The sequence below is a fragment of the Equus przewalskii genome, chromosome 19 (assembly GCF_037783145.1).
Source record: "Equus przewalskii isolate Varuska chromosome 19, EquPr2, whole genome shotgun sequence".
In the NCBI taxonomy this organism is placed as follows: domain Eukaryota; kingdom Metazoa; phylum Chordata; class Mammalia; order Perissodactyla; family Equidae; genus Equus; species Equus przewalskii.
Window position 1 is genome coordinate 4,351,773 of NC_091849.1, and position 12,953 is coordinate 4,364,725.

The window sequence follows — 12,953 nt, forward strand, 5'->3', positions numbered from 1 at the left end:
AGTTTCAGGAGGACAGAGACAAGAGCGTCAAGAGGGCAAAGACAATGCCTTATTCACACATAATTGGCACTTAATAAATGTGATTGAACCCGTGGCTGAATAGATGCATGAATGAATAATTAATAACAAAGGGACTGCTGCTGAGAGGCAGTTTGGTTCACAAATTGGATGCCCGTGGAAATCAAAGGAGATCCTTATTTGCTTGGTGATTATCTAAATATTTGTCGTTTTCCCCCGGAGGTTCCAGGAAGCAGGTTGAAAAGGGCACTAGGAACAATACCACACCTGTGTTCCGAGGCGGAGGCGCAGGCAGGTGTCAGAAAAAGAACCTCAGGAAGAGGCCAGCCATTCAGAAAGGAAAAGGCGAGGCTGGCTTGGGTAACGCCAACTATATTTTTGCAATCTAGAAATATTTGGAGAAGGAGTCCCAGCTTTGTGCTTTTAAGGTCACTAGTGTTATTAATGAATAGGAATGGAAGCTTGCCCACTGGGATGGCTGCGCAGACCCTGCAGACAGCGCTGGGAAGGGCGCATGCCTGGATGTGCTGTGGTCTGTGTTGCGTCACGTAGCCACCACCAATCCGACCGCCGCCACCCCAGGGGCCTCCAGCTCGTGTCAGAGGGAAACTGCTCCAGGTTCTGTTTGCAAAGGGGACTGAGGGCTGGGCAGTTTTCTGCATTTTTATTTGGCACTCACTTTCCTTGGTGAAAGAGGCATATAGGCCAAGAGTGCCTACCATGTGGATTTTTAAAAACAACCTTGAACATTTCAAGTTGCATAAGAAAGAAGACTCAAAGGTTAAATAAACAAGCTCAGAAGCAAGAAAAGCATAAGCAAGTGAGAAACACTGAGCCCAGGACGGGCTTGCCAGCTAAGGAAGGACGGCAGCGGCAGCAGATGAGGCACGCAGCCTCAGGGGGGCCTTTGAGGGCGGATTCGGGTGGTCTTCCTATTGGAGCATGGTGGGCTTCCCGGATTCCCCTGAGTTCCCGCCCGCGTCTCAGTCCAGGGTCGTCAGCACACAGTGGAGACTGTCTCTCGTTGAGATGCCTTTCTCTGAGGGGTGGGTAGGGAGTGGTATCTGCTGGAGGATGATTTGCCTCATTGCTGACAATATCACCTTCTTGAAACCTTTTTTGATTGGCCAGGACCTTAATAAAGCGCCCTCCTCCCATAGCACAGTCTTGTCAAGCCGGTGGTAGTGCTTGCTTCACCTCCACCACCAAGTCCGACTCAACCTCTTAAAATAGAGATGATTGACCCCAACCTGATCTGCCCATTTTATTTTGCCTTGAAAGTTCACTCTTCATTTTCGTCTGGAAACCTCAGAGGAAATTTAATCTATTAGTTATTAAATGATTGACAATCCCACCTTGTGGGTGTGGCAGCACCCCTTGAAAAGCAAGCGTGGAACTTTCCAAGAACAAGTTAGAACACATATATTTTATCTTCCATAAAGATAAAATGCAAATGAAGAAAATCCAATTCAAAGCAATTTAGGCAAAAGAGCAAATTCTTGGCTCTCGTAATCAAGGATGGAGATAGTTAGCTTCAGGGCTGACTGGATTCAGGATTCAAATATCCCTGCTTCCTTCTCTCCCTCTCCTCTCTGCTTGTCTCTACATCAGGACTCCATGCTCTCCTACTGTAGACCCATGTTCCCCTACAGCTCCCTGAAAGTCAAGTTCTACTTAAAAAAATCCTGGAAATGGACCACAGCCACCTAAGGTCAGATACTTGCCCCGTAGCTAATCACTGAAACCACAGAGACAATGATGTGAGAGGATGGCATCTGCTACCCCGTCATAAGACAGAGAAGGGGACATTCCTCAAGAAAAGAGAAGTGCTGGGCAGACAAAGCAACAATTGTCTCATATTAATCACATCTTTTTCTCCCTATATTTTTGATGCTCCATCATCTTGGGCCCTTGCTGACCCTGGTGGGACTGCCGCTTCTGGGGTTAGCCAGTTCCTAGAGACAGCAAATAATTCACCTGCTAGTGAGCCTTGCACATGCAAACCAACCAACCAACCCAGAGCCCACACCCACTGCCTCCTCCATGGGGCACTCACATTCGGGCCACTGTCTCCCACCCTCACCACCCCAGGGCCAGGTACCAGACAACTAGGGGCAGCCCCCACACCCCAGAGCCTGCTGAAGTTATTCAAACCAGCCAATCCTAAACCTGCTTACCCTGCCTCATTTGTTCCTTCCCACAGAAACCACAGTAAAGGCTCTTGCCCACATTTTCCCCTCACTCCCTTTTTTGACTGACCCTGGTGCTTCCCCATGTGGCCCTGCATGGTGTGCTATGCTTCCTGTTCCTAGGGATCTGAGAGCACAGCAAACTTCTTTCTTCATGACAGTTATTTCTGTGTTTGTGTACCTTACTATCCCTGATTAAAACAACTCCTGGTTCAGGGTACCCTTGAAACACGTCTGCCACAACAAATAGCCCAAACCAGAAGTGGCTGGAGGAAACTCTACGCTCATAAAGTTACATCGATTTACCATTCTAAATCCCAAATCCCAAAGTAAGTTTGGTGATAAAACAAAGAGTATGCAGGAATCAAATGCAGAGGTTGGTGAAATCAGAACAGATCTAATGAGCCATTATCTAAAGCCAGAAACACCACATAGTGTTTGTAATTGAGAAATTGAATTGGAGAAATAAGTGGGAAATAAATGGGGACTGCCATAATTTTAGGGCTGTAGCTGGTTAAGAGTACAGACTTAGACTGCCTGGGCTCAAACTGTGGCTATTCCCTCCTAGACACATGATCTTGGTGAGGTGCTTAAACCCTGTAAGCTCTAGTTCCTCCTCTCTGAAATGAAGATAATAATAGTATCTCCTTTCTAGTATAAATATTCAATGAGATAATACTTGTAAAATAGGGGAACAGGCCTGGTAAGTGTTTCATACTATCTGCTACTGTGTTTAACTTTTGTACTTATGACAAAGCAAGTTTAAATGTAACAAGTTAAACCATAAAATAATGTTTCACAGATTCATAGATTATTATTTTCATTCCTTTGACATAGATAAGGCATTTCTTGCTTTTTTTTTAAAGATTGGCACCTGAGCTAACGACTGTTGCCAATCTTCTTTTCTTTTTTTTCTGCTTTTTCTCCCCAAATCCCCCAGTACATAGTTGTATATTTCAGTTGTGAGTCCTTCTAGTTGTGGCATGTGGGACGCCACCTCAACGTGGCCTGATGAGCGGTGCCATGTCCGCACCCAGGATCCGAACCAGTGAAACCGTGGGCCGCTGAAGCAGTGCATTCCAACTTAACCACTCAGCCAAGGGGCAGGCCCCTAAGGCATTTCTAAGAATGACACACTACCTAAAAGCCAAAAATGAAGGGATGGACTAAAATGATCAAATTAAAATGGAAAAAAAAACATTTTTAGAGAAAAGAAAGTTAAAAGACAAATGACAATGTACTAAGAAAAAAAATTGTGCAATATATATTTCAAACAAAAAGATAATTTCTCTAATGTGCAAAGTTCTCTAACAAGTCAATAAGAGCAAAGGAAATGACCCAATAGACAAATGGGCTAAGACATGAGCAGATGGTTCTCAGCAAAAAAGAAGCCAAGCAGCCAATCAACATATGACAAGATGCTGTCAGGAGACCTCCTGGCTGCAAGTAAGAGCATCCAAATAACAGTCGACTAAGCCAACTGAGGTTTACAGTTTCACATAACAAAACATGCACTCAGCAGGCAGCTGGGGACCCTCACTGGCATTGGTTCAGCATTAAAAAACACCATGAGGGAAAAAAAACTCTGTTTGTTCCTTCACTTTCGTTGTCACAAGATGTAATACAACTCCAAATATTGCAGCCAAGTTCAAGGCAAAGGAGGAGGTGGGTTGGAGGGAACAGAAGACGGCAAGAGTTTCCTACAAACCCAGCAAACTTCCATTTAGGTGTCACACGCCAGAACCGTGTCCCATGGCCACCTCTAGCTGCCAGGGGCACTGAGAAATTGAAGATTGATGTGCAATAAAGAATGTGGCTTGTCTTTGTCCTTTGTTCCTGAGGTAACCTCTAAACTCTTGCAATTTCCTAAGTGGGGATGTCTTTGTTATTTGTGGTGGGTCCCTCGGATCACAACTGAGAGTTTAGCTAACAAGGTGACTCAGGATGGGGGCTGAGGAGGCTAGAAAGACCAACTGTATGATAGAAGGCTGGAGCTTTGAGCCCTGTGACAGCAGCCTGACCTCTGGGGAGAGAAGGGTGCTGGAGACTGAGTTCAACCGAGTGGGCAGTGATTCAATCAATTGTGATTACACAGTGAAACTCCATTACCAACTCTGGAGTTCGCGAAATCAATGCTGAGGCACAGTCCCCTACACCTGCCTTCGCTTCAGACGCCGGCTGTGAGTTCCAGTGCCTGGGGCCACCCTCAATCAGCTGGCTATAGATCTGGGGGCTCCCAAGACTAGCCTCAGGTTTGATAATTCACTAGAAAGACTCGTAGAATTCACAGACAGCACTGTATTTATGATTGCAGTTTTATTACTGCAGAAGGATACACATCAGAACCAGCCAAAAGAAGATAGACGTATGGCAAAGTCTGAGAGGGTTCCAAGAGCGAAGCTCCCCTCACCCTTAGGGCCGTGCCGCCTTCCCAGCATATCAACGTTTTGGTGGTGATTGGCTCCCTGTGGATCTCAACAAAGCACCGTCTGCACGTGGGGATGGAAAAGCTTCTGTTGTGAGGATTGCTCCATGAATCAGGGGGCACTTATTATTCCTGACCCATGGACACCAAACTAAGCACCCAGTGCCATCATTGTGGCCACTGCAAACTCTCCTGTATGTGTTGCAAGGCCCCCTGTGGGCAGCCCCACTCTCCCATGGAGAACCTCCCGCTTAGACTAATCACGGCTGTTCACCCGGGCCCAGGCACACTGCCCCTCCAAGCAAAACCAGCATTCTGTTAACAAAATAGAAGCAGGATGAGTACTGGGTGGGTATCCGACAACGCCGCCCAGATGCCCAAACTCACCCTAATTAAAGAAATGAAACTTTGCACTACAATAGTGTATCATTTTTCATCCACATGACTGTCGAACATCACACATTTTGATAATACCCAGTGTTGGCAACATTGCAGGAGACCTTCATTCTACTTAACTTTTGGCAGGAATGAATAATGGTATAATTTTTGAAGGGCATTTTGCCAATATCTATCAAAATCTTAACAATTCAGCAATTCAGCTCTTAAGTATATACCCAAAATAATTGAAAATAGGCACTCAAACAAATATTGCTGCCCCCAGGGCAGTGGGGGGGGGGGGTCACTGCACGATGGTCACTCACGTGGTCACTCTCTCCAGTACAGCCAGGTAGTGTGCTAGGTGCTGGAGCCGGGCCCAGAGTAAAGATTACCCTTTTCCACTGTGTTAGAACTTCCGACATCTGAGAAGGAGGCTTGGCAGCCGAATGTTCCATGACACAGAGCAGGGGTTTCACAGAGGCAGGCCAGATGGTCAATTATTCACTTTCCATCGAGGGAAAGGAGACACAGTGGCTGTTTTTCAACTGCGTGGAATTTTCCAGCTTCCAGTGTGGGTGTAAGGTATTAATTATTGGTTAGAATTTCAGGAGAGATCAGCAGATCCGAGGTTGGAAGGAAGGAGGCATGTGCCTGAGGAGAGGCCAGGGAGAGGGACCAAGGACACACGACGCTGGGAAACCCTGGGCTCAGCCTCAGAGAACCTGGCCACATCTCAGCTCAACCTCCAACATACCCTGTAAACTCGGGAGCCCGAGAACCTCCCTACGCTTCGTCTTCACTCCGTGCCTCACAGCCCAGCAGAGGGGATTAAATGAGACATGGGTTGTGAATATTTTTGGCAAATAGAAGGTAACCGGTATTACTGTTGTTCATTATTTGTCATCATTAATACCACTAGTTCTCAACTTTGCCTAGACTAGCCCCAAGCAGGCCACTCAGAATTATTTCTCGTGTGTCCCAGGAGTCAGTTTTATCAATCCTCTTTTGTGATGGGGATTGGGACCTATAAATATGAGGCTAAGGGCCAGGACCAAACTCATCTTATGCCACCATGAGCCAGGGGGACACGAGGAGCGAGGGGAGCACTCCTGGTGTGGATAGAGGGCATTCCTGGTGCGAATAGAAGAAATTCCTGGTGCAGAGAGAGGGAACGGGGGCCTTTAGGACAGCGGGTTTCACTCAGGTGCATCCCCAGGCCTGTCCTGCATCCCCATGTGTTCCCTTCACTATGATTTGCTCCACCAGAGCCAGCAGCCCCCCAGTCCTTCTTAGGAAAAGACAGTTCAGCCTCTTGTAAGTTAGGGCCACTGGGAGACGGCACTGAGCCAGTAACACAAGGCCTGACGTGAATCACGTGTCTCGTGGTCCTAACCAGGGCTGACCTGTGGCCCAGGGCTCTCCTTTTGAAAGCTCTGCTCTGGGATTCTTCTGAAACCATAATGTTAGGAAGACAGCAAAGCAGAGGTTCCCTCCCTTACCTTGGCTGACCACCGCCTGGTTCATTCAGAGAGCAAGGCCTACGATGCTCGCTGCCCCACGTGATACCCAGCGTCCTAGAACTTTTCCACCTCACCAGTGTGTTGCTGGGATTACGCAGCCCCCACAGAGCTTGGCGGTCTTCAGGTAGGTGATGGAGAGGCCGCCCGGGATTTCAAAGGCCATCCTTCCCAGGGCAGGGATCCTGTCTCCTCCGCCCTCACACCCCAGGCCAGCACAGTGCCTGGAGTTTTCTCAGTTCCCACTCAACAGCAGTTAATTAGACGAGTTGGCCAAGCACGAAGTTCTCCATTTCCAATCCCATTGCCTGCTGCGTCTCTGTTGGCTATTTATTGATTTTACATTAGTAAAACATATACTCTTGGGAGCATGAACCTACGGGAAGATGGGAATTTAAAACCAGGTAAAACGGTCATGCCAGTGACTTCTGGAAGGAATCTTAGCTCTGGATGATGCTCCGAAAATGGAACTGGATGCTTTCAAATCAGGCAATCATTTAAATACAAGAGTCCTTAATACTACATCTCAGAGGAAGTTTATAGCTCCAAGGGGGTAAATGTGATTTAAAAAACCAAACATTATTTGGCCTATTCCCTCTATTTTTGGAGTCACATTTAATATATTTATCAGCTTCTTACAGGCAATCATATATGAGCTCCAATATTTTTATTATTGTTATTTGTAAATCTGCCTGTATTTCCAGAGCCTTCCTCTTTCAATCTTACAGGAAATGGCTCTCTCTGCCAAGAAACTAGAGGTTGCAAGGCTGTAACTGAGGAGCTGGTTCAGGATCTCAGGAAAGCGGCTCCCAGCTGCGAAACCACCAAGGTTTCTCTGGGTCTCATTTTCCTTGTCTGTTACATGGGATAACCACAACCAACCGACAGAACTGGTGTGAGAATTAAGGAATGTGTCTACAAAGAGCTTTAGAAATTTACTAATGTTGGTTGTTAGAAATAAGAATAAGTGGCTGGGCCGGGGGAAGGGGGAGTGACTACTTCCATTTTGGGGTGATGAAGAAGTCTGGCACTAGAGAGTGGGTGGTTGCACAACATCGTGAATGCATTTAACGCCACTGAATGGTACACTTTAAAATGGTTAAAAGGGTACATTTGATGTTATTTGTATTTTATCTCAATAAAAAACATTTTTTTAAAAAAAATAAATGATTGAATTTCTACTTCCATCTAAGAGTGAGCTGTTTGAATCAGACCAACTCTTGTACTGAGAAAAACTATAAAAGCTGGATACAGTTTTTTAGAAAACAGCCATTTGAAGACATCAAAAGAGAAATGACTGCAATCAGGGCTTGAGGGCCAAGGTCCCAGGGAAAAGCAAAGGCACTGGGGTGAGCTTGACATCCTCTGCTGCTTCTCCCCTGAAGGACAAAGATGGAGGACTTACAGGGTCAGATATCAAGATCAACTTTAACGCTAAAGTAATAAAGTTAGTGTAGTGTGGCACAGGACAAAGAGACCAATAAAGGAGAACAGCGAGTCCAGAAATAGCGCGTACGCATAATGGATTTAGACAGCGGCCGTACTGCAGAGCTTCTGGGAAGGGGCAGCTGGGTCAACTGGGTAAACATACGAGAAAAAAGTAAATCTTGACCCCTATCTCACACCATAAACACAAAGCCATTCCAGATGCATCAAAGTCCTAAATAATGACAGGGAAAACAATAGAGCTTCTGAAAGATATCATAGGAAAATGTCTTCACGATCTTGGAATAGGAAAACATTTCTTGAACAAAAAATATAAAGAAAACGATAATTTGGACTGCATTAAAATTAACTTCTGTTCATCAAAAGACACCATGTAGAGAACTGAAAAGGAAAGCCACAGAATGGGAGAATATGTTCAAAACATATATATATATATATATATATACAAATGACCCATAACCAGAATACATTAAAAAAAACACACCTACAAATAAACACGAAAAAGGCAACACAACATTTTAAGAAATAGGCAGGAGATTCTAATAGGTATTTCACAAAAGAGGATATCTAAATGCCCAATAAACATATGTAAAGGTAAAAATGCAAATTAAAGCCATAAAAAAATACTACTACATACCCAACAAAAATTGATAATACGTTGTTTTGGCAAGCACATGGAGCGACCAGATACCCAAACACTGCTGCCCATTGTATTATTTGGTCAACCATTTTGGAAAACTCTGTGGCAATATCTATTAAAGCTGAATATTCTAGGTATATGTGCAACAAAAATACTTATATCTTCATCAAAAGACATACAAAAAAAGATTACGGTCCTGCTACTTGTAATAGCCCCAAACTGGAAACAACTGCAATGTCCACCAAGAATAGAATACACAAATAAATTATAAATTTACTTTTAATAACTTGGTTTTTAATATTTATTCATAAATTGAATAAATTATAGAGTATCTTTATAATGAAATACTCTGCAGCAATAAAAATCTATAAACTTCTGGAGTCAGCCCGGTGGTGCAGCGGTTAAGTTTACACACTCTGCTTCTGCAGCTGGGGTTCGTCCGTTCGGATTCTGGGTGTGGACCTGTGCACTGTCAAGCCATGCTGTGGAAGATATATACGTCCCACATATAAAGCAGAGGAACATGGGCACAGATGTTAGCTCAGGGCCAATCTTCCTCAGCAAAAAGAGGAGGATTGGCAGTGGATGTTAGCTCAGGGCTAATCTCCCTCAAAAAAAATATCAATAAACTTCTACAAGCACAAAATGGATGAATCTCACAGATATGTTTGAGCAAAAGGATCCAGACACCAAAGAACACAGTCAGTATGATTCTTCTTATATAAAATTCAAAATCAGACAAAACAATCTGTGGCCAGAGAAATCAGACTATTTGTTCCCTTTGGTGTGGGTGGTGAGTGGAAGGGGTGGGAGAGGACCTCTGGTGTTGGTGACATCGTACTTCTAGTCTGGGTGGGACTGCATTGCTGTGCTCACTTTGTAAAAATGCATGGAGCCATGCACTTATCATTTGTGTACTTTTCTATATGTATATTTCAAATAATAATAATAATAATTTATCTTAAAAATTATTTATTTATTTATTTATTTATTCCTATTATTATAGGAACAAATGGTTATCAAAATACACATAGTTGTCTCCACAGAGAGAAGTCACAAGCAATTTTTTTCCCTACTACTTTTTCATAGGAGTATTCTTGGGTTTTCTGCACCCAGCAGGCTTGATTTGTATAATAAAAACTTATTAAGTATACCCTTTAAAATTGTATTTTAGATTAAAAAACAACATGGAGAAATCTAGGTGACACACTGAGTTGAAAAAGTGGCTTAAAAACCAGTAGGCTGAGCTACTTCAACATAATCAAGGCCATATACAAAAGCCCGCAGCTAACATCATACTCAATGGTGAAAGACTGAAAGCTATCCTTCTAATATCAGGAACAGGACAAGGATGCTCACTTTTGCCACTTCTCTTTAACATAGTACTTGAAGTCCTAGCCAGAGTAACTGGGCAAGAAAATGAAGTAAAAGGAATCCAAAATGGACAGGAAGAAGTAAAATTATCTCTGTTGACAGACAATTGGATTTTATATGGATAAAACCCTAACGATTCCACCCACAAAAAAGGAACGCCAAACCTGTTAGAACTAACAAATGAATACAGCAAAGTTGCAAGACACAAAATCAGCACACACAAATCAGCTGCATTTCTACACACTAACAATAAACAATCCAAAAATGAAATTAAGAAGACAAGTCTATCCACAATAATATAAAATAAAAAAGATACTTAGGAATAAACTTAACCAAGGAGGTGAAAATTTTGTACGCTACAAACATTGCTGAAAGAAATTAAAGAAGACACAAATAAGACTTAATATTGTTAAGATGTCAGTACTATCCAAAGCTATTATAGATTTAATGCACTCCCTACCAAAATCCCAATAACACTTTTTACAGAAATAGGAAAATGCATCCTAAAATTCATACAAAATCTCAAGGGATCCTAAGTAGCCAAAGTTGAAGCCTTAAAGCCCATTCAAAAATCAACTCGAAATAGATCAAAGACCCACATGGAAGCACTAAGACTACAAGCTCCTAGAGGAAAATCTTCATGACATTGGATTTGGCAATGATTTCTTGGATATGACACCGAAAGCACAGGCATAAAAGTAAAGATAGATAAATTGGACTACATCAAAATGTAAAAGTTCTATACATCAAAGGACATAACCAACAAAGTGAAAAGGCAACCTACAGGATAGGAGAAAATATTTCCAAATCATATATCTGATAAGAGATTATATCTAGATTATATAAAGAACTCCTACAATTCAATAATAAAGAAAACCCTCAATTTAAAAATAAGCTAAGGACTTAAATACATATTTCTCTAAAGACGATATGCTAACGGCCAATAAGCACATGAGAAGATGCTCAAAATCAACATCACTAAAGAAATGAAGATCAGCCTCACAATGAGATACCACCTCAAAGCCACGAGGATGGCTATTATAAAAACAAAAACTCCAGAAAATAAATGTTGCTGAGGATGTCGAAAATTTGCAATCTTTGTGCACTGTTGATGGGAATGTAAAACGTTGTAGTTACTACGGAAAATAGTACAGCAGTTTCTTAAAAAATAAAAAATAGACTTATCACATGATCCAGCAATTTCACTTCTGGATATACACCCCAAAGAATTAAAAGCAGGATCTTGAACAGATATTTGTACACCACTTTCATAGCAGCATTAGTCACAACAGCCAAAAGGTAGAAGCAGTCCAAGTGTCCATGGACAGATGAAAGGATAAACAAAATGTGGCTTATGCTACAATGGAATATTATTCTGCCTTGAAAAAGAAGGAAATTCTGCAATATTCCACAACATGGATGAACATTGAGGACATTATACTAAGCAAAATAAGTCAGTCACAAAAGGACAAAACTATATAATTCCACTTCTATGAATCAAATCCATAGAAAGAGAAAGTAGAATGGTGGTTGCCACGGGCTGGGGGAGTGGGGAATGGGGCATTGGTGTTTAATGGGGACAGAGTTTCAGTTTTGCAAGATGAAAGTTCTGGGCATGGATGGTGGTGGTCGCTGCACAGCAATGTGGATGTACTTAACACTGCTGAACTGTGCACGTAAAAATGGTTAAGATGGTAAATTTTGGGGCCAGTACCGTGGCCGAGTGGTTAAGTTTGTATGCTCCACACCAGCGGCCCAGGGTTTCGCTGGTTCGGATCCTGGGCATAGACCCAGCACCGCTCATCAAACCATGCTGAGGCAGCGTCCCACATGCCACAACTAGAAGGACCCACAACTAGAATATACAACTATGTACTGGGGGGCTTTGGAGAGAAGAAGGGAAAAATAAGATTGGCAACAGATGTCAGCTCAGGGCCAATCTTAAAAAAGACGGTAAATTTTATGTTATGTGTTACTATGCTATGTGTAAAAAGAAAAAACCCAGTAGGCTCTATGACCTCGATTTTGGCAATGAATGGGGGGAATTCATGTGCAAACAAAAAGGCTAGAAGATCATAAACTAAAATCATTGTCAAGGAAGACGAAGAAATACAGCAAAATGTCAATTGTTGACTCCATGTGGTAGATATGTGTTTATCGTAATATTTTTTCAGTCGTTTGATATGCTTAATTTTTTATAATAAAGCTTAGGGAAAATGATAACGGTAAGCATTTCTGAGTAGTAAGATGCAGGTATTTTAGGATTGTGTGTGTGTGCTTTTCTGTAATCTTCGCGTTTTTTATTGCATGTGTATCACTATTGTAATTGGAAGAAAGTGTTTCAGAAGAAGTGGCTGCCGGCTGTCGGCCTTCCTTCACCGGGCAGGTGAAAATCTCATTTCTCCTGGTTCCAGCGGAGCCTGAGGGCCCCTCAGCACCAGCATCCAGGGTCCTCACCCCGGGGTGTGACCCCCTGGTGTTCCTCTGGGTTGGGAGGGGTAGTTTGTTAGCAATAATAGTAACTAAGAATAGTTACCATTATTCCAAAATGCTACTTAAAAAATTACTAAATTGAAGCAGTTTCCCAGGCAATCCCCGCAGCGCCATTACTCGAACTCACGTGTGTTTGACCAGAGGGAAGCGATGGCGGCAGATGGGGCACCAGGCTCTGCAGGCGGCCTCGGGCCCCACCCTCCCTGCGGCGCGCTGCACCACGCAGCGTCTCTGCCGAAACGGGTTGAGGCCCGGATGGGAGGATGGGAGCAGCGTTAAACTGTTGCTGGAAGCAGCAAGGGTCACCCGCTCCAGAAAAATGGCACCAGCGGTTTTCCCTGTTCCTGTGTTTTTCTTGACTCATTCTCCCCGCGCCTCCCCGTCCAATGCCTGGCGGGCCGAGCTGCGGGCTGGTGCTCAGTCGAGGTGACTGGTTTCACAGACCCGCTTAGGCACGGCCGTCCCTCCCACAG